This window comes from Lepidothrix coronata, unplaced genomic scaffold (assembly GCF_001604755.1).
Source record: "Lepidothrix coronata isolate B3197 unplaced genomic scaffold, Lepidothrix_coronata-1.0 Scaffold0, whole genome shotgun sequence".
NCBI classification, from domain to species: domain Eukaryota; kingdom Metazoa; phylum Chordata; class Aves; order Passeriformes; family Pipridae; genus Lepidothrix; species Lepidothrix coronata.
The window spans coordinates 18,131,627-18,155,637 of record NW_016690180.1 but is presented as its reverse complement, the minus strand read 5'-3'; positions in this window follow the sequence as shown (position 1 = coordinate 18,155,637).

The following is a 24,011-nucleotide window of genomic DNA, read 5'->3' as shown; positions in this document are numbered from 1 at the left end:
TGTCTTAAGTTCCTATTTATACTTTTTGGTGGTTTACTTTGGACTTGCTGCAGTCTGGCCCCTGTCCTAGTTGTCTGGCCAGGAGTGGACACTATTACCTGTGCTTCTGGAACCTTCTGGCTTAGTTTTATCTGAAAATAATGCAGATTTTGCACTCTAAACCAGTTCCATAATGTGAAGATGAGAATAGTACATGGCAACGAGGGGGAGACGTGCTCAAGAACAGTAACCTTTGATTGAATGAAAATGCTAATGTGATATAATATTCCTCCAGTAAAGATAATGATCCAATTTATGAATAGCAAAATACCTGATACGCTGATAGTGTTGAAACGTGAGCATGATTTTATTCAGGACCTCAGATATCACTCTGATATATCTGAAAGAACTATGTAAATAAATATCTCACAGTAGCTCCATACTACCTCAGAGCAAGTAATGAAGTTGATGATTAGAGAAATAAGGGTTTTTTTGTTAAATGGATATTTATTTTCTAAAAAAGGAGGAGGAGGAGGAGGAGGAGGAGTTGGTCTTTTAGCATCTTTCAGCATATAAACACAAAAATATTGAATAGATATTCCTGCAAGAAAAAGACAATCCCCTAAAACTTTTTGAAAGTCTTTTTAAAATCTTGTTTCTGTTACATAAGAGTTCTTTTGACCTGCTGGCCACACTACTTTTGATGCAGCCCAGGATGTGGTTGGCTTTCTGGGCTGCAAGCCCATATTGCTAGGTCATGTTGAGCTTCTCATCAGCCAACACCCCCAAGTCTTTCTCCTCAGCACTGCTCTCAATCCATTATCCATCCAACCTGTATTTGTGCTTGGGATTGCTCTGACCCAGGTGCAGTACCTCACACTTGGTCTCGTTGAATTTCATGATCTTATAACATATTAAAAGGCAGTTCAGAAATAGGATAAAATAAGACCAGTGGTGATCTGCTCATGATTATAAATACAAGCAGAGTTTTTGTGAGTTTAATTTTAACCATGTTATTTTTAATCTCTTATTTCTTGGTTCCGTATCCTTGCTGATTGGCAAGAGAGCTAGTTTCACTTAAGTTAACAGGATATTTGCTTAGATATCCTGTTAGTGCAAACCCTTTGGCCTTTAAACCCTGCATCTGCTGTTTGGAATTGTAATTAACTCATTTTAAAAGTTTTAAAGACATATAAAAAGTGAAGACATGATTTGAACAGAAAAAGACATTCAAGTCTGCATAGAAGTCTGATGTGTGGACAGAGTGGCAGCATTAAATGTCAGCTGAGTTATTGAAGATTTTGATCATATAATTGGGATTGTTTGAGTGAATTTTATTGTAGTAAGTACACTAGGGCATACTCAAGTCAATATGAATCATCAGAAAGATATAAAGTAAATAAGTACTCACATAAGTAAAGCTATAACTCAGAAGAGACAGGTAATACATAAAAGTAACATTCTTGCTGCAAATTTGTCCCCTGGTTGTATCTCCATTATCTCTCTCTCCAGGTTCTCACTAAAGTTACGATGGACATTAATTTTTCACATGCTGTGCTCAGTAGTACTGTCATCTTCTTCACTTGTATCAGATAATTGATTTGATTTAGAAGATTTTTTTTCTGCATTGTGCCTAAGAAATAGAAAGAACTTCACTTTCTATATTCTTGCTATTAAATTTATGCCACCATAGCATAGGGTTGCTTCATCACCTTTCTGTTCTGGTTCTCTGCCACCTACTGTCTTTCCACACAAGCTATAAAGTCTTGTCAATCATCTTTCATGGACCTTGGTCACTCAACAACCCAATATATTTTTGTATAAACATGGGTAATTACATTTAAAACTTGTGGAATATTATTTCAATGTTACAGGGTTGCATTTATTTGTAAACTGTATCACAGGAAAATACATGCAATATTTTGAAATTTAAACAATTAATGTCATAGTCTAACTAAATTTGCAGTTAAGATAAAAAGAAATCATTATTTAATAAGAATATGAATTGAAGAGTTTGTTCGAGTTTTTGGGGTATCAGTGCTAAGTATAAGTGAAACATTAAGAATATATTAAAATATTGAGTTGCACAATTTGTGTCTTAGAGCCATACTCTCACATGGGTAAGTGGCAGGTTATGTCTGGTTTTCTAGTATGACTATGGTGCAATTTAGTATAGTGCTGTGCAGAAACCAGCATATGAGTTGTTAGGGACCAGGTATAAACTGGAGATTGCCAGTGGGCTACAGCACTCTCCCTCAGTCTCCTGACTTCCCTTTCGATCCCTGACAGGACCTACACATTTTTGTAGTAGTGGTGGTAGAGACAGGAGGGGCTGTGAGGGCTGAGTAGGGCTGACCTTACTGGCTTTCTGGTTCCCAAAACCTCTTCTGTGCTCTCCTAGCACATACCAGGAAACTTGAACTATCTGCAAAACGGGGCTGAAAACACCAAGACAGAGAGATGGCTGTGTACTATATAAATTTATCTTAGGAATTCTTGCACATTGTTAGAAACTAATTCACAACATTTTATTTTACATACATCGTTCTCATAGTTTAATCCACTAAATAATTACTGTTCGCAGAAATGAAGTCTAATCTGGAGGACAAAGCATTTTGTGTTGTGCCATGAAATATTTCTGTGGCCAGTAAAATAATTTTTAAAGATGTACAATATTTCACAGCCATTGTGAAAGCAGGATCAGAATAAATTATTTATTTTATTCTTTAAAATAATTGTAGCATATTTTGCTGTGAAAAGTCACCAAAAATTAAGCTTTGTAGATAGGATTTCATATGTAACATTCTTTGATAGCTACTTTAAATAAAGGAAAATAAATAAAAATTAATGTTGTATTTTGAGCTCCCTATTTACTCATTATATTCTAACAACATTTTAAAATTTTAAAGATGAAAACTGACATAAGATATAAGTTGTTAAACACTTTAATTTTATCTGCATTTTTTGTGTCAAAAATAATTTTAATATTAAAGGACAACTGTAGACTCCTAATGACTTGAATACAGTTTGACTGTTTTCATGAAGTGCTCTGCGGGATGTCAGAATATTTAATTCAGGATGTTAAAAACATCCCAAAATGTCACAATAATTATATCACAGCAGGCAATTAAAACACTGGAAAATGCCAACTGACTAAGTGTGTTCTCTGTTATTTAGGAAACTAATGAGTGAGTGACACATAAAGCAGAAATACAAATTATGACCACAAAATCCAATATAGATTATAATTGATTTTAATATACAATGTGTATTAAAATAAAGCAACCTGTCTTAAAAAAACCCAAAGAAATACTTATTTAAAGCTGTCGTTTGAGCTTTAGGCTCTGTAATTCCCCAGGCATCAGAAACTGTTTTTATGTTTCCCTTTCATTATTTAGTTAATTAGTTATATATTTGTGTTATGACACTATAATATGGACTTGTTCATGAAACCCTTACTAACTACAATGGTTCCATTCACTTCACTGCAATAGCGTCTGCCAAATTCTCCACGTGTCCTTAAATTAGTCTAAGGGCAGCGAGGGAAGATCTGTGTGCTTGTGGGGTGGAAAATACAACTCCCTTCACAGCAGGTCAGAGGCACTGTAAAATCTGCATGGACCCAGGGAAGTTACAGCACAAGTAAGGATGCTGATTCCTAGACAGAAAACAACAGAGGCTTGGAGTTCTAGAAGAATTCTTGCATCTGAATGGCAATGGGTTAATTGAAGCGGCAATTCAATAAGAGAGATGCTTTTGATTTAATTTGTACAGAGATTTAATCCGTAATTATTAAACCAACATCCTATTCTAGCAGATGCTATGGAAATAAACTCGTCCTATTCAACTTAGGGGAAAGAAGTACTGTAAGAACCATGACTATTTAAAAAAAAAGAAAAAGAAAAAGAAAAAAAGAAAAAGAAAAAGAAAAAAAGAAAAAGAAAAAGAAAAAAAAAGAAAAAGAAAAAGAAAAAGAAAAAGAAAAAGAAAAAGAAAAAGAAAAAGAAAAAGAAAAAGAAAAAGAAAAATATAAAGAAAAAGAAAAAGAAAAAGAAAAAGAAAAAGAAAAAGAAAAAGAAAAAGGAGGGATTTAATAAAGATGACAATAGGCAATTATTCTCATTAGCTAATGAGCCTTGAATAACTATTATTACTGCAACTGAATTGCTTAAATAACAGAAAAATATATGAAGTGCCAGGCAGAAAAAGAAACTGTAAGAGGTAGCTGAGAAATCACTGTCACTGCTCCTATGCAAGGCTACAGTAGGTGACAGTCTCTTTGCTCCGTTTTAAGTTTTTTTGTGGCAACCATTACATGGGGTCTGACAGCAGTTTAACTGGGATAAATCATCATTGCTACTGAAGGGCACGGCTTTAGTTGTTTTTTCTTGCCCCTTCCCTTGAGCAGACATGAACATTCATGGAGCTGCGAGGTCAACTGGGTCTGGTTAGAAACTAAACCCCCAACTGTAGTTTTCATGGATATGAGATCTCTGTTGGATGCACCATGTGTTTCCCTGAGTGCTAGTGCTTGCACAAGAGAGGGGAAAGGAACTGGGAAAGGGAGAAAGGAGACTGGCTTAACTCCTTCAGCAGTAGTGTGGATCTAAACTGAATGAAAGTAATTGGGGAATCATGACATAAAGGGTCGTGTTGCATTCATGATTGCAACAGTTCAGACAGGATGAATTATTGCTGCATTGATCTGAGCACTGGAAATGTAAGCATTTAGCAGTCTTTTAAAATTACTCTTTTCAGTTCCTTACAATTTCTGGACATGAAATAATCTTCAGATTTCTGTAACAGAGCTTCATGAACTGAATGCCTCAAAGCCATCTCTGGAAAAAAAGGAGCAGTTAGTCTGTTTACTTTGTAGACTCTGTTGCTTGTATTTAAAAACTTAAGCAGTATTTTGCACTTCCTCGGTTGTTTTCTTACATGTCCAGAGTTTTGGCTCTGGTTGGGGATCCACTTGTAGCTGAGTTTCCTTTCTGTGTCTGGCATCATGTGGTGGTCAGTACTCACTCAGCCCTTACAATGCTTGCATTGGGTGTTATTTTGAGGTGTATTATCTTGCTTCTGGCTCTATATTCATGTTATTCCTTGGGCAGGTTGTTGAAGCTGATATCTGACTTGTTATACAGCCTTTGAGCACCACTTGCTGCTAGTAGACCATCAAAAGCACGATTTTTGCTACTACTTCTGGGGGAAAAAAAAGGCAAGCACCCCTGTTATTCTGAAGGGAAAAGGCTGAAATCTTGTCTTTCCTCATTTTGTTGCTGTTGAATGTGCATACCATACCCACTGGAAGGGTGATACCTATTCTCAGAGAAGTCTGACCCAGTGCCATGAAAGAGACCATGGTATCCTGGGGGTCTAAAGGCTAAGTAGTTGAGGCATAAAAAATTATATTCTTCCATGTCTTCACATACAGACTAAGTGAACTGTTTTAAGTGTGTCAGCTTGAATAACACTGAGGCTCCTAATTCTGTCACTTTTACCTGCATAGGTTCTTTTTTTTTTTTTTTGGTTATAAAAACCTTCAGAGGTGTTCTTTTTGAGCCATCAAGAAATGTCTAGGAGTAGTTTGTCTTCTGGTGATAGTTATCTTAGGTAAGGACATGGGATATGTATGTATTTGTTTGAGATATATAGAAAATGCTTAGAATATTTATATATATATCTCTGAAAGAATTTTTGCTTTGCAGGAAAGCCCAGGTAGAGTGAGATAACCACTAAGATTACTGGCTAGTTCCATCGTGGTAAACCTTTTTGTTCCACAAAGGTCAGTATATTTCTCTCTCTGCTAGTTTCCATGAAATAATACTTTTACACTCTGTATTAAGAAAGGGACGATAATTAAAAAACCCCAAACAATTCCAAACCCTAGATGTTAGGAGTTCTTGTATGTCCAGTGGACCTTACTGGTTTATTCAGCTCATATTTCAGTGTCTTGTTTGGTTTATTGCATTAAGGATAACACTAAATAAACAAAGACAGACAGACTCCATGAAATCTCTTAAAATGGTAGATAAGATGCACTTGGATGAGAACTCTGCAACGTCTTCACTATCCATTCATATTATAATAGATTTAATGTAAAATCTGTTGAAGACTGTAATTGTGAAACATAGTAGAGCTCAGTAGAACTTTTTTTGCCCTTCAGGATTTATTTTGTATCTGTTCTGGTGTTGGAAACAACTATGGGTGAGGCCTATCTAAGGAAACAATGAAAAGAGCAATCCTACTTGTTAATCTGGTTTTTCTGTGTTTCTCTATATTCCACAATCGTTTCGCTTTGTATCACACACTGAAACTTAACTGAGCTTTTTTATCTAAAGTCTGTCTTCCTGAAGTCTACCCTAAAGATAGACTCTCAGTCCACTTTGCAAGGATACCAGCTACTCCTTTCCAACAGGTTTATTTTTTTCTTCTTTGATATGAAAGGATAAGCTTTGCAGAGTACCTGTAAAGAAGAGAGGTAGAGAAACCAATTGAACAAGTAGAAATTACCAAATTGTGTTTTCTTTGAAAAAGAAAACCTGCACAGACAAAGATTATACTCATTGTTATGAAGCTCTTTTCAGTCACAAAAGCATTAGGAAAGGTATTTATAGCTGACCTTTGAAGATTCGTAATTCCTTTCAGTAGAGAACTGTAGGATTTTGTACAAGATGTTTTATTACATTCTTATAAAAAAATATGTGTCATTTTTAACAATAACAGAAGTTCTAAAACAGTTTTTAGAAGACCACTGTGGCAATATCACAGCATGTGAACAATTTCTGTTGTTTAAAAAGATGAAAGACCTCTGAGGATATTTTTAGTCCATGTTAGGTAGAAGGTACAATATTATAAATATATAAACATCTGTCATATTTTTCTGAGCTTGAACTTTGTACTTTTACTACGTAACAAATTTGTTCCTGTTATCCTGAGGGAATTTTTTTTTTTCCTTTCTTACAAAAGCATGGCTTCAAAGGTTTGAAAAAGAGATGGAAGAAGAAAATTATAAAATACTTATTGTTTCTGAATAACAGCAGAAAAAAGCCTCTTTGGTTTAAGAAGCACTATGAAAGACTCCTTTTTCAAAGGTGAACTTTCTGTCTTTCAAATGTGTTTCATATTTTTCCCTAGCTGAACCTGCTTTTCTAAAAGCACATTTGAAATAGAGCACCATGCTGCAAGCTGGTATTCTGCAAATGTTTGTGAACAACTGTACTCACAATAACTAAATATCTTTTATTATCAGCTGGTTACTCAACATAGATAAAATTGCAGTCATTAGGCCATATAATATTTTATCAATATCCCACATACTTTTACCTCACAGTTCAGGTAGCTATAAGTAAAGAAAAAGAAAAAAAGCCACAAATATTAAATTAGATTTATTAGATGACCTGGAAAGTTTCACTGCCTAAATGATTGATACTTTACTATCTTTTTAGGTGTATTAATCTTTTATAGTATAAAGAAATAAATTTACAGTAAATTGTTCACTTCCTGTTAATTATTTAATGTGTTACCAAAAGTATTTAGCAGTGTTATACGCAGTGGCTCCAGTTCTTGAATTGAAAGAAATACATTTTATTAGCGAATCCTGAAACTGAAAGTTGTGGTGAAATTACCTCCCCCCTACCTGTTCTCTGTGTGGTCAGAACACTGCAGAATACAGAGTCTGTATTTTAAAGTCAAAGATTAAACGAAAAAGTCATATATCTAGTTTTGTCATCTTCTGAGGAATTATTCTTTTTAAATTTGTGATTATAAAATTGTGAAACCAAGTGTATTTACCTAGCTGAAGGCCTAACAGTCCATACAGCCTTAATCATGGAGCTGAACAATCTCTATATTTCTACTTTCTCTGTTGTCATCTGGAGTTGGCTAAAAATTCATCAGCATCATCATAGTATTTTCCAACTGAAAACAAGTGTTTCATTGAAATTAGTAATTTTTTGTTCCACAGATTTTTTTAGGGTTTTGGTGTGATTTCTTTTTTTTTTTTATGTTGGCTTTTGTTTTCCTAAGGGGTTTTAAAAGGAATACAGTAAATGAGAAAGTGGCATTTTTGGGAACATTTTTTTTTTCCAATATTAATGGCTTTCTGAAAGGGAAATTTGTAGGCAGGAACAAACAAATAAAAATCAATTTCTGCAAAACTACAAAAACAATAGTACAGATGCTTTTATTTTCTGGTGGTGGTGAGCATGCAGCTCTGCTAAAATACTCAGCATAAGAGAGTAGAGCTTGGAACAGTTGATTGAAACTTGTCCTGTAGGTTTCTGTGGTCATAACTGAAATCCACAAAATCCAGTTAGCTCTTTAAGGCTGAAAAAAAAAAATCAATACATTCTTTAAAACAAGATTACAGAGGTGTGTATATATACCATGGGACTGAGAAGACATCTGCATGTTCTTAGAGAGAGAGACTTGACACTCCTGCCAGTTTTACATCTGTCTCAGCCCAAATATAATTTTCAATAAGGAATAAACTGTTCATCTCGAAAAGGCAATTAATCCCTATAGGCAATGTGTTTTGTGTTTGTTAGAAGCAAACATGAAAAGACATGGTAGTTGCCCTTAGGAACTGTAGACATGGATCAGTGCAGCTGGTGGCCTGTTTTACACTTTGCCAAGGTCAGTGGATGCAGATCCTCAGAATCAAGGCCTTGTTACTAGATGACAAGTATGTCTGAAGTTTACATACTGGATCCTTTTCATGTAGCTTGTACCACCAGTTTATTAATATTTAATTATGAGTGTGCAAATAATGACTACTTCATTTTGGGGGCTACACTGAAAAATTTGAGGGGGAAAAAAGGTCATGTGAACAGTACTAGTGGAGAGTAGCTTCTGGCTGATCAGTGTCTTAATTTTTTCTTTCTCATCTCACAGAACATGCTGACGTGCTATTATTCCAGTCCTCTCCCCCTCTTTTTCTTCTAGCTCCTAAATCACTTCCATGTTTGGCTGGGCACTCAGCAGTGCGTGCAGAGGCTGGCTTAATCCATGTATACACTGCCTGTAAAACAGGAAACTGCTGAAGTTACACTGTCTTGCTTAAATAAGGACACACAACTTGGTCTGCCTTCTTCAAGTAGCTTTCAATTAGCAGACACATTTGTAGAAATTTTGTCTTCATACAATCTATTTTAAAGTGGTCAATGGATGAAAAATTATTAGAAGGCATAGAGTACAGATGACAATTGACAGTACTGTTACATAAACCTCAGTTACTTAGAAAATCAGAATAAAATTGATGTGGGAGAACTCAGGATAGAAACTGGGACACATGAAAAGTTTCTTAGGGGAAAAAGCAAAATCCAATTAGCTTGAAAAGCATTCTTTTATGTTGTTCAGGTCAAGTGAAATAGTTGAATTTAAATGAAATGTATGATTTCTGTGTTTATAAGATGGTTTTGCACCTTTTAAATTGTTTCTATTTCAAAACAAATACATAGTTCTTAAACAAAAATAACAATAATTTTTTTAGCAAATGCCTGATGTACCCAATTTGCTCCCCTATTTCTGATGTCTCATTTTTTTTCAACAGATCTACTATTTATTCAATTTCCTTGTTTAACTTTTTGTAGCATTTAGATTTGAAACTGTAAGTGGTAAAATAATTGTTTCAGGCATTACATTATCCTTGCTTAGATCATTACATGGACTCTTTTTGGTGATTTATGAGAAATATTGTATTTGTGATAATAATGTCCTTTGACTTAATCCTAATAAGAGTAATTATTTGCTTATTTAGGGAGTAGTTCTCTGAAATCTTCCAGTCTTTTCTTTGTTATGATTTGTCTTGATCTGGCCTCTTAACCCAACCTGCCTCTTCTGTTCTTCCACTGCTCATCTGTCTGTTGGCAGAGGCAGAGAGATATGAAAGGCAAGAAGATCGAATTAGCCCTGACCATGGAAAGTAGGTCAGAAAGCAATGATAGATTTCTAGTCTTTTTTGGTCTGAAACCTATTTGACTGTAAAAACCTTTTAGTATTCATTTTTGGGCTAATTAATTTTTTTAGTCCATAACCAACCCCCTAGTTTAATTACTGATTCTTTCACATTTTGACTCTCATTCATTTCCTTTAACCTGAGAAATCATCAGCTGTACATAAACAGGGAAAAATACATATAGCTGGGATTTCCCCTCCTGTGCACCAATGACGTTATTCCTGAAGATTGTTGTGAGTTCATTACCTGTTAAACCAAATCCCTTCCTGTCTTTCCTCCTTAAGTGATTTTAAATATAAAAAAGTCATATTTTTTCCTGTCCATGAACTCCTATTACAACAGATGATTATACAAGATTGAAAAGCACTCATTTAATGTAGAAAGGTGAAGATATTAATTTTGCCTTGAGTGGTTTCAATAACCCTTTTCTTTCTTAATGTCTTCTCCTTGTGCACTGAAAGACTTCAGCTGGCTTCGATAGCCCCATGCTTATGCATGATCTTTCAGTAGGGAATTAGCAGGGTTGCTTAGGAAAAAAGCACAAATAAATAACACTCACAGTTGGAAGACTAGTGGCACACAGGGAATAATCATTAGAAAAAATCTAGCATCAAGTTAATAAATGGAAGAAGCAAAGACAGTTTTATCTATAATTTCTGGTTATGTGAAAGGACTGGTGTCCCAAACTGTTCAGCAAATGTATTTAGAACTGGGCATCCAAAACATTAATCAAGCACTGAAATAAATTCCATGATTTTCAGTGTTAGAAGAACTAGCTCTGATTTTCTGTGCTGAATAACTACTTCAGGCTTGATTTGTTTCCACTGTCACAAGTGATATTTCCTTGGCACTGCAAACTGTAAAACGGGTAAATTGCTGTCATTAGGTGATTGTGCTCTCTCGGTGACCAAGGCAGCCGGTTTCTAACCTGCTCCAGTCCCATGCCCACTCCAAGCTCTGTGTGACACGTGCTGTGCCAGGTTCAGTGATGGGAGTGTTGTCTGCTAGAATTTGGAGAAAAAAACATCACTTGCTTCACTCAGGATAAATAAACAGTCATTGATCTGCCCCGGATTCAAAAGGAGAGTGCACACAAGGCAATTTTTGCCTCTTTCAAGCCACTTTTGAGGCAATGGACACTCGTGAGATATTTTGAAGTGGCAGAGCAACAAAAAAGTGGAAAAGCTCTTGTGTTGTTCCTGGTAGGGGTTTGTGCTCAGTTCCTGAATCTGTGTCCATGTTACCTAAAGAGTCAAGGCACAAGGGGTGTCTGATGAGAACCCGCTCGGGTTGTCAGGTTCTTAGCAGAGTTTAGGATGTTATCTTTTACAGTGATTGAAAAGTTCCATTATTTACTTATTATTTTAAATTTTTAATTTCTGAAAGAGATTATATGAGTCTCATTTGAAGTAGTTTACATTTGAAGAGTACATTTTAGAATGTGGTTAGAGAAGACTGGCTGGGGTAAGCATGTACTTTGGGTTGGGTCAGTCACTGCCAGTGCTCTAAAGCACATCAAAGCTTTCCCAACTGCTGCATAAAAATATTTAAATCCTTTGCTCAGAATGCACGTAGCAGTGTAGGAGTAACTGCAGTCTTTAACCCACGTGAGGTTGTGGGATATATAGAAAAATTCCTTACATTTTCAATCTTATAGGCAGCTTAGAGAACAAGCAATAGTCTCTGTGGTAGTGAGGGTTTTGTTGGGCAGGCTCAGAGTGGCCGAGTGCCCTTTGCTTGTAGCACTCTCTCCACAGCCATTATTAATATTTACAGAAGGCGGCACCTGCAACTTTCAGACTTTACAGGAGGCAAAGTCTTTGTCTCAAATTTATGAGCCACCTCAGAGGAATTCACCAATACTGCACCTAATCTAGCAGTGTAACTAAGAAATACTGAATAAGCTTTTTTTCATTTTTGTTAATTTGTTCAGGTAGCTCTTTTGTCTTTTTAATTTGTGAAACTATGGTATTTTATCAATGTAATAAACAACAGAATATGTACACTGGAATTGACACAGTGGATCAAACCTGCAACCAGAATTTTCCAATAGCCAGTGATCAGCAACATTGACTGAAGAACGCAATTCCAAAAACTCCAACAAGCAGCTACAGTAAAAATTTTTCCCATACATTAAGTGCCATCCTAAGTTACACGCTGGAACTGGTTTAAACCACGGGTTTAGTTTTTTGCCTAGATCTTTCAGTTAAATGTTTGGAGTATCTTTAATTAATATATGTTAGAAACACTGTCCCTAAATATCTAATCCTTTCTTGGATTTTTTAAGTTGTGTGATTTATGCTGTCAGTTTGTGACTTTAGGCTCTCAGTTTTAGTTTTAATTTTGGGACTTTTATTTCTTCTTGGGGCACAGAGGTGGTGGGGAGAGAGAGAAAAAAGCACTTAGCCTGTAAATCTGAAGTGCTCTGTGAAAGGGAGAAACCATGATTCGTTACTACAGAGTGAGACAGTGTGTGACAGAAATCTGCTTGCCTGCTCTGACACAAGAAATCCCTACAAAATCTGCAGCGCATTTCGGCTGTTTATGTTCTGCTTTACTGGATCATCCTGTGCTGTCTTTTGTGAAATGCAAAACTTCAAAAGAGACTAAAAGGATTATCTCTAAAAATGCATGTTTTGATTATATGACTGATGACTCTCTAGCTAGGAGGTTTATTGCAAATGCTTTAAAAGTTTTGGGAGAGACTGGAATCCCGGTAGTCTAATTCAATAATCTGCAAGTTTCCAGTTATGCTTTTTTACAAGACATTATGTTTAGAACAGCATGACTTAGCAGTGAATATTTCCAGACTCAACCTAAAATATTTTAGAAGTGTTTTCTCTGATACCTAACAAAGGGGTAGGATAAAGCAGAAATTTACATATATTTATGTACGTATATGAAGCTGTCAAAAGCATCACACAGATACAGAATAGTGAATAAACTAGGTGAATGACAAACAGGCTCCAAGTCTGAAAATGTAATAAAATACATTTATCCAACATATAGCATAAAAATTTGTGCTAGTGTGTGCGGAAGGGAAAGGGTGGGGAAGGAGAGGAATAAAGATTTTATTGTCACTTCTAAGAATGAGTTGTGTAATTCTTTGTAAGGAACATACTCTTCCCAGAATCATGGCTATAAAACCTTTTATCATTACTTGTCCTGTACCTGTTTGATGGTCTTTTCATGTCACTGTCTTTAATTGCACAAAATAGAAAAAGACAGATGCAAAGTAGTATGATGTAACTGTTCTACATGTTACACAAGTTAATAGTTCCACACTAGTTATACAAGCTCTGGATTAACAGTTTTATATAATTCATTGCTGGAGCCTGATTTGGGTTTCAAGAAAAGTCAACCCCAAATCATCCTACAATATATCTTATCAGAAGAGCAACTGACAGCTTGTTGGCTTAGTTGAAGAGCTAGGAAAACTGAAACCAACTTTGGCAGATACTGCACAAGGAAGTCCCAATATGCCTTGTCCTATAGAGCAGGTCTTCAGACAGTGAGCTTGGGGCTTCCCAAAAATAAAAAACACTTGGTAGATTTCAAGTTGCGCTTCTGAAGATAAAGTACAGTCAACCAGCTTTTGAACTTGATTTTTTTTTTCTGAGTATTCTATCAGTTTTCTAAGCTTGTGGCATCTCTCCTGTTTGCTCTACCCATTACATTTTAGCAGGACAAAAAGGTGTGCATTCCATGAGGCCTAATAGCTGCTGTTTTGGACTAGTGAATTCCACATCACTGAAGAAAATGATTAATTAGTATTTCAAAATACCGATCAACAATTTGACTTTGAATTGCCATATGTTTCAGGTGTTGATTGTTAGTTTATAGAAAATATAGATTATAAGATATCAGAAGGTCATACTGGTTTTCCAAATACTCTTCTCTGCTCTGAACACAGCTTTGGAGAAAACACTGTGCTCCAAAAAGGTGTGAGGACACTTTAAAATAAATATGAACTTGGATTGCATGTAAGAGTTTTCCTTGTTCAGTGTCTACAGAGTAACAAAAGTTCTCTGAGAGGTTATTGCCTATTAAAGGTGTTGTAAAGTCTTACTAGAGACAACTGGAAGTAAAAAAAATTGAGATGTTTATTATGAGATGTAGTAGTGACAACTTTTCTTCTACACTCTTTTTCTATGAACAAAACAACAGCCAGACTTTTCCACCTGGCCTAAACTTTCTAGAAATAAAGCATAGAACTGATACTGAGGTAGGGCTGATGATCTGGATAACTGAACTAGGGATTCAACCCTTTCATGAGTCCTGGAGTCGGACTGATAGTATGAAAGGGGTGATTCCTTTCCTGTGGGGAACAGTGGGATGAGGTGCGCTTATATGATGTGTTAGTGCTCTCTAGGGGTTTAGCATTTTTAATTCTCCACAGATGCTCTCTTCTGTTGCTGCCACTCTCTGGGACTCATTGGAGGGTTGTTCTGCTGAATTTATCGCAGTTTCCATTTACTGTGGAAAAAGTTAACTCTTCGAGTGCAGAGTAGTCTTTGCTTATGGATTTGGTTTTGTGCCTGACCTAAAAGTGTTAGCATGTACAGGTTATGAGCAGGAGTCTTATTGCAAATATTGGAAGGCATGCTTCCCTTAACCTGCTTCCAGAACACCCCATTTGCTTGTGGAAATGTGTAATAAGAAGGCCATAGTTCTAATTCTATTTGAGAAGATGTAATCTTTAGGCACTGAATATATGGAGGCTAGGAGGTTAAGCAATGACTTATGTGTTTTCATAATGTGCTGATTAACATGAAGTAACATTTCTGTGAGTAGTTGGCTGTACCTTGTTCTTCTCAAGAACCTTTCACAAGTGTACGGATTGAATATACCATCTAAAATTTTGACAACTGCAATCTGAATATACCTTAAGTAACTACAAGTGGAAATAAAACATCTACATAAACCAGTTAACTACTTTTGAACATAAAAATGAGTGCCATTATCAGCTAGAATTTGCATAGAACCTTTTAAATCTAGAACCACTTTTGCTGCCCTCAGAAACTGGCAACATATGGTGGATGAGCACAGAATCAGGCTATATTTAGCCCTGTATGACAGGTGTAAAAACAAATTTTTTGGTTGAAAGAGGAGGGGCTTTTTCTTGTTAACATATCCTGAAATGTTTATTTTTTTCAGAAGTGAAATGCTTGTATATTTGTCTTTTTACTAGTAAATATTCTCTTCCTTATAAGCAGAGAAAGTCTAGGGTGGTCTAGAGCTCAAGTCTTGCCTACAGGATTTAACTATGCTGTTACTAAAGGTAGTTCAAAACTTTTCCATTACCAAACGCATTAGATAGCCCTTATAATTATAAGAAGAAGAAAGAAAGCAAATGAAAAAAATGTAACCTTTTAAAAAAATCTGTCATAGCACAGCTTACATGTATAATTCAGTAGGTGAATACTGTGGAAAATCCATTAAATAAAATAGGAGTAGGCATGGAATAATTTCTCTGCTTTACTTGGGGCAAAATCCTTTGTCGTCGTAGGTGTGAGTGGAATGTGCTGGTTCCTTCTAGGCACTGGACTTGGTGAGTTTAGCCCAAATGATAAGAAATTCCTCATTTCAGTGCTGCATCAAGGCACTATTAAGAATCCAGACCACAGTTTTATCTAGTAAGGGAGAGAAGAAGGTGTTCAGGTATATGACACTGGCACTAGGGTAGGCAGGTCTGTAGGTAACTGGTCTACATTTTGGTTTCTAAACCCAGAGGGTGCACCCGAGTCATGCACTCAAGAGTGTGCTTGCAACTATGGCAGCCTGAAATCATTATTTCAATTACATGAAAGCTGCAAGTCTCATTTCATGTCATCAGTTTGAGTGCTAAGGCTTTACAAAACCCTCTTGTACTGAAAGTTTGTGACTTGTGGCAAAATTGGCTGTGCAATTGTCAGCAATTAAGCCCTGTGCAAGCAGTGTATTATGAACACCATTGTATGTTAGCAGTGGGGTGCAGTCTTGAATATGGCGGGTAGGTTTTGTTTTTCAGGTAGTTTCAAATAGGGTTCTTCAACTGAATGGGAAAACTCTGCTAGCCTGAAAAGTAGTATCTCTTCATTTCTTTGGGAGCTAGTGGCCATTTTCAGTGTGCAGATTTGAGACTCTACTGAGTGTGAAAACTGAAAAATAAAGGCTCCAAGCCCCCAGAATAAGCAATATAGAACATTAAGGTGTTTCTTATAGAGATTCCATGTGTTTGGTGGTGGGTATAAAAGAGGGGCTGAGTATGTCCACATAAGCCACTACAGGGGCTTACCCTGACCTGCCAGGTGCTACAGGGCTTGTGGGCTCTTCCAGAGTGTACTTCTCACTGTACCAGTGTTTGCCTTGAAACCCAGATCTCATAGGAACCAGATTTGCTTGGCCTTCTCAGTCACAATGACTGAAGCAGCTCCTGGTTCACCTCCTGGGTTTCTTTATTCAGGCTGTATGGCAACTGAAAAACACTGAGATGGCTTTGTTGCTAAATTATCACCAGCACCACAGCATCAGTTGTCCAGCAACTTGAATCAAGCTTACACCTCTCCTTCATAGATGTCTAATCAGTTGCTTAAACAAAACCCTACAGATTATAATTTTCATCATGTGCCTTTAAAATTGGCTACTTAATTTATTAACATGCAAAACATGTACATAAAATCTAGTCATTAGTAGCACCACATGTTCAGTATAAGCTATACATGTTTGAAAGCTATTTCTGGTATTCTCCAGGCTGCAAGTCTGTCTCCAGAGTGCCACAAGCAGAGTCTCACTTGTCCTTCAACAGATTATGGACATCTTTCCTGCCAGTCCGTCAGTTGCACAGCCATAATAATTGGACTTTGAATTTTTCATATCTTCATATCATTGTGTTAATGACCTTTACCCAGTGTCACTTGAGTATTGATCTGGTCAACAGGACTCTGTTTCCATGTTGGATGTAAGCTGGATGAGATAGGGACCTATTGTTACATATGGGTACAGTGCTTAGCACAGTCTATAACCTGGGGCCACCAGAACCCTACTCTTGAAGTGTTTCACAGCATCTGAAACTGGCAGCAGAATTTAACACTTCCAGTTTTTATCCAGTTGGCATTATCGGTCTCTTTCAGTATGTGCCTGTGTGCTGCTTAAAGATCTGTAATAATTAACAAATTTCTATCATTAGAGAGCTGGGACTGTTGCATTTAATTTCAAAATAGCACTATGAGCTCACAATTTACGCAGGAATCACTTAGCCATAAGAATAATGTCTCTGATTCCTTTTCTAAAATATACCCAACTATTGTGACTTGCATTAAAAATAAATAATTTGTAAGATATGGATTCTAGATGTTATAATACTTGTTAGTGTTATGTGTTCACTGTGTGCAATTAAGAGTTTAGAGTAACATACTGTCACCAGAAAATAAGCACTAGAAATAAATAAAATGTCCAGTTTTGCATAAAAAAGACCAGTCTGAGCTGTAAGTATCACAACACCTCACCGTTGTAAATTTGGCATTTCTCTGTTTGTACATCACAGTGAAAATCAGGGTCCTGATGACAACTGATTATTATTGTATGTAATATGGTTAAATTATAGACAGCTTCCATTTTCTACTTGTCTCTCACTGCACATGGGAATAGAGTTGTATTTAATAATTCAAGCATCAATTTTTTAAAAATGCATGCCTTGATCCCAGTTTTTTTCTATTATTCCAAAAAGAGCTCAGGTCACAAAATGATCTGTAGTTAAAAAAGAAAAAAATGTCACAGTAGAAAAAAGTCAGAGACAATGCATACAACTGAATAAGGATGACTCTAATAAGGTATCTGGAATTAGCGTAATTTATGGCATAGATATGGAAGGAAAAGGGAGAGGATAATAGAGAAAAAATACACTATAGCGATGAATTACAGCATTTAATGACAGTCTCAGTTACTAAAGCATCTTACAAACCTGATGGTATTCAGGACATTGGAATGAACTCTGTAGTGATTTAGAAAAGCAATATTTTTAAGAAAAGACACACTTACTAGTCCAACCGCAGTGTGATAAAAAGAGGAGAGCCTTCAGATGCATGCCTTTTCTTTCCCTCAAGACTTTTAACACCTTTCTGTTTTGAAACATTATTTCCCAAAAGAGTTGAATCTTTTCTAGCAGTTTGGCAACATATTCCAGAAAACAAATGATCTACCTTTTTGAAGAGCTATGTATTTGTCAGAAAATCAAGTGCTATTACTATTGTATTTCAATAGTAATGCTATTTTAATGTATTTCAATTGGATTTAATTTGGATCAGCTTGTATCACAAGACTATAAAAAATATCCTACAACTCTTTATGAATCTTAGAATCATGGACTATCCTGAATTGGAAGAGACCCACAAGGATCATTTCCTGGCTCTGCACAGGACAGCCCTAAGGATCACACCATATGCCTGAGAGCATTGTCCAAATGCTTCTTGAACTCTGACAGTGCTGTGACCACCTTCCCTAGGCAGCCTGTTCCAGTGTCCAACTACCCTATGAAGAACCTTTTCCTAATATTCAACCTAAACCTCTTCTGACACAACTTCAGCCATTCCCTCAGGTCCTGTCACTGGTCAGCACAGAGAAGAGATCAGAGTCTGCTCTTCATCTTCCCCTCACGAGGAAGTTGTAACTGCAATTAGTTTTCCCCTCAGTCTTCTCTAGGCTGAGCAAACCAAGAGCATTGTGTTATTATCTCCAGAGGTAACACAAGAGGTTTTCCTTTTGAAGAGCCATGTTCTTTCATATTTAAATTTAGTAAAGTTTCTGAACCCTGTGCTGTGTTTGCTTGGTGAAGTGCCTCTGTGAGGGGGACATAGCCCATTCCATCTGGCTCCAATGGACCTATAGCAGGGCACAGATGAGCCCCTCAGGCACAGATGGGGAGCCTCTAGATAAACGTACTTAAGAAAAATGGGATGGTTGTGTCACTTTTTGTCTTTGTTTCTCACTACCAAAATCTACTTTGATTGGTATTAAAAAAAATTAATTTTTCCCAAGTCAAGTCCTTTTTTGTCCATGATGCAAATTGTTAGGCAATCTTCCTGTCTTTATGCCAGACTGGGAGTATTTCTGTCTTATTTTCTCCCCCTGGCCTGTTGAACAGGGAATTGACTGAGTGAGACCTTGGTCAATGGCCAATGGTAGCCCACTACAAAAACATTTATTTTTCTGACAACGAGTGGACTGTAATTCAGTTTTCCATAAACTGGAATGCAAATGTATGTATAATTCCTTATTTTCTGTTTCTCTATATTGTTCTCTTTCAGTAAGAGAAATCCATCATAGGGTACTTTGTTACTGTATTTTATGTTTTCTTCCAGGGTGGAAGCTCAGAAAGAATTGAGCAAACATGTCTTCACATTCAGTCATCCAGCTCTTAAAAATGTTTTTATCCTAGTCTTATTTTTTCTATTTGCTACACCTACACTGAAGAGTTCAGATTCTGTGTGTAAATAGAACATTTGATCTACCTTTTTTATTTACGTTCTATCATTATTTTATTAACATTCTGTCATTCAAAGAAACAAAGAGGGAATAACCAAAAAAAAAAAAAAGATACAAAAATGTGTTCTGAGGATTACAAACACCTTCAAGAGAGCACAGCTATTTCCTGACAAGCATTTAGCCAGTATCAATGACACTGTACAGTCAGTGGAAGAAGACACCTTCCTTGCTTCTTAATTGCTGGAAGGCTTTAAAAAGCTTTCCCTTTACACCTTTTTCATTATTATAACCACTACTAAATGTGATTACTTAAAAAAAATACATGGGTCCTTGGCAGCACTTTTGAATAGGAGTGTAGCCGAATCCAGTGCCTGTGAAGGCCCCGTTCCCTGCCTCCAGCAGCCTGTGGAGAGGCGCATTCATTGTGCATCGCTCCATAAAACCCCTCTTGGACGCTTTCCCAGATTGCCCTCCATTCAGTTCTGAGTCCTGAATGGTTTTCAATTAATGTAACAAGACTAATTAACTGCATAAGAGTAGGGATTTTCTTAGCGTTACTGACAATGCATCTATTTAATAGTACCTTGGAAATTCAGTGCTTCTCATTCTGAAAGAAAAGTACACAAAGCCAGTGGGTTACTGGGGTCAAAATAAAGAACACAAATTTCTTTCTTTGCCTCTGAACCTGAACAAATTACAAAGTTACTTGAAACAAGCAGTCTAATCAGAATGAGACACCTTTCTGACTGGTTCTGCAACAACCTTACAGACATCCTCTGCTGAAAGCAGTATAATACAGCATTGCTGTTTTAATTTCATAGCCAAAGATTAGCCCTTTATTTTGCACCTATCCCTGTACCTAGCACTCAAGAATAAAAACTGCTAAAAGCAGCCATCATGTATGAAAAAAAGACTATCTCCTATGATCTTTTTCATGGTAATGTGATATTTTTGTGATCAAGTTTCAATACCAGACAGTTTTAATGAAAAATTTCCTGTATCATTTTGCCTAAACTCTGTCTTAGGGTAGCACCCTGCATGTTCAGAGATCATTAAAGCCTCTGTCACTCAAGCCTTATGTTGAGGTTGTCACCAAATGTGTCAGTTAGTATCTCTTTTTGTTGTGGGTGGGAACATCATTGGCTGCAAGAAAGTGAAGTGTGACCTTGATTGTATGAATTATTGAACACCATCAAATGGTAAAAACATGGTAACGATGACCTTTTGACACTTGAATCATGTACCTGAAACTGAAAGTGTAGGCATCAATCTGCTAATCCTCGAGACATCTGATTACAGATTTTATGGAAATGAATTTTAAGAAAAATTTTTCAAGTATAACCTTATCTGTATAAGAAAGGCATTTTAGTAACATACTGCACTGAGTACTTCATATATGATTTTGTGGCTGTGATGAGTACAATATATGGTATTGTAATAAGTATGTGATCCAATTCATGACTTCTTACTATCACATTTATGTATGCTTCTGAGTCAGAAAAGACTTATTTTTATTATGACAGCTAGTTGCAAACAGGTGAATCAAGCACCAGTGATTTTTTGTCTATTTAAGAATGCTTATTATTTTATTCATATGAAACCTGAATGTCAGTAGTAAAAGATGGTATGAGAAGATGAAAGGAAACAGTGACACTTGTTTGTTTTCTCTTATTGAATATTAAATATCAACATCTGGAAGGAACCCACTTTACTAAGAAGAAAATGTATTAATATGTAATAATATATATATTTCTGAAAATATTAGTCTTAACTTTAGCACTACAATGTTATACTACTATTTTATGTTAAAAAAATTCTGCTTAATACATGAGCATTTTCAGACTACAAACCAAGAATGATGCCCAAATTATAAGTCGCCCCTATAGTCCAGACTCTTTAAGTACGATGAGAGAAATGGTACCAGGAATTAGGACACATATAACCTACAATCCTTCCTGTAGATTGTTTGCTTTGGGTTTTGTTTCTTTTTTTTCCAGTTCAGCTGAATCTTGAATTTTGTGGTCAGCAACTAAGAAGTAAAATGTGGTAATGGTATTTTCAATTATTTCTTTGTTATTCTGCAGTCTCATCTCAATAGTTTTCTACTTTTCAAAAACAGCATTAGAAGTCACTAGGGAGTCACTTCAGCCTCTTAGAGGAAAGAGATGTCTTCAACTCTAATAAAAGCCAGAGCTGTTCCGGATCTGATTTGAAGTTTATTAAATTAAATAGAAAGATTCCCACTGATTTTACTGAGATTTGTGTCAGACCTTTAAGTGATGCACTGTGATCCCATGTGTTTTTAGGGGTATTTAGCTGAAGGAAAAGGTCCTGACTGTTTTCTGACGTGAACAATAGGTAGTTACTTTCGTCTCAACAAAACAGATGCAAAACATTACTGTTCTGATTCTCCTCTTTGTGCCGAAGTAAATCTACTGCAGGATTCAAGCAATGAAACACTGAACAAAGGTAGATCAGAGAATAGTTTAAGGACAATAAACTGGCTAATGGAGACATATCTACCAGAGGGCAGAACTCCTACTGATAATTAATGGAAACCCAATCAATAAATCACCTCTGAAATGTAGCAAATAGCTCATTAGGAGCCACCTACTGAAACTGCTTAGCTGATTAAAGATGTGTATGTAATGTCTTGTGTACAGGCTGTTACTAATGCTTCATTCACAAACTTCAATTTCCTTTCAAACTACTTCTGAGAAGAAAGTCACAGAAAAAACCTGAACCATTCATTGCTGATCTATGTAATTATTTTTTATTCAATTAGACAAATATCAACAAACGTATTTTGCAGTCTGTTGCTATAAGTTAAAAAACATTGGCACAGGAGCAAAAAATTAGAAGTGTGGTATCAGCAACTTTGCCATAACTGCTTCCAAAACACAGCAAGCCATCAACACAATAGGGGAATGACAACTTAGGGACAAGAATGGAAAATATGAAGGAAAAAAAATATTTATGTTCTTGTTTTTCTAACAGAATTTCATTTTTCACATTACTCTTGTCTATGCACTTGGTTTCTATCTTTCTCACATTTGTATGTGACAAGAACTGTACCTTTTTCATATAAAAATAAAACTCTTCCAACTGTAGCTTCAAATGTTGTTAATTATCCCAAATTCCTGTAATATAAAATCCTACAGTTACCAAAATTGTATTTTAATATATGTATATTATATATACTATTATATTTTTTCCTTTTTTAAAATATGGAAATACTATAAATTATCTTAAAAAAGTATTAAATTTGTGATATAGCTTGTGCTTCTTTACATGAATTGTAGACTTTTTCTGGATCTCTCAGTACTATGTATTTATGCAGTTTCCCAATAATTACAGGCTTCATAGAATTTTGAAGTCACTGAACAACAGAAATTGGAAGGGACTTATGAAAATCTAATGCAACTCCCTTGCTCAGAGCAGGTTGCCCTGCACTGTGTCCAGTTGCGTTTTGAATATCTCCAAGATGGAAACTCTGCAGCCTCTCTGGGCAGCCTGTTCCAGTGTTCACCCATCTTCATAGTAAAAATATTTTTTCTATATTAATTTTTTATCCTATTTAGCTTAGACTTGCCTCAGTTAAGTGTCTCACAGCTTCCAAACCCAAAAGGGCTCCTCAAGAACAAGAGCAATAGAACAAGTCTACTGAAAATGACAGATGTAAAATAATAAAGGTCGGTGAAGGCTATTAGTAAAAAATAGTCTTCTTTAAACACAAATAAGTTTCTGTATTTAAATAGATATTTAAACTCTCAAGTATTTAAGTAGCATATCCATTACTTCAGATTTAAAAAAAAAAGCAAGATCAAGCTATTAACTCATAAACCATATTATTTTGATATTTAGTGTCAATTGGGTGAAAGGAGGAGGAAATGCTGTACAAAATGTTACTGGGTGTATTATTATTACAGCATTTCCATTATACTTACACAAAGCTACTGGAAATAAATCTTCCTGGCCTTGTATTTGTTTGCTAACGTTACCCTCAAGTGGGTAGCTGCTTTCTTTGTAACTACTATGCAACAAAACTCTAGAAAGGAAGCATTCTTGCTAGTGAGAGTTCATAACTCCGAATTCCCATCCCAAGGATAGTAGTTGTGCTTTTCCTCTGTTGGATTTCCAGGTTTACCCTGAAGACCCTAAATGCTTCTGACTTGAGAACAAACTTACCCTTTCATCACATCATGATTTAAATCATACCCGCTCATAGTTATTTCACTTCTTTTTGAATGAGACTGCTTGGTTTTCTCTCGTTGGTTTAGGAGAAAATCTGGGATTTTTTCACTCCAAGATTGAGAGGTTGGTACTCCATTTTAGACCCCATCACACTCTTGCCTACTGACACAAACATATGAATGCTCTCAAAAGGGTTACTAAGGAAACCAGAAACTATGGTAACCTAGACTAGAAGCACTCTTATTTGTCCAAGGAGATGGAAAGGAAAATTCAGGCAATGCACATTGCAGTCACACTGAAGGTCCTGATCTTTCCTTTTCTCTTCAGCTGCAGCAGACTGTCTGTTTCTCGTATTTCCCTTCCAGCAAAGCTATCAAATCAGAATTTTGATTTAGATAAAAGGAGAGAAACATCACTA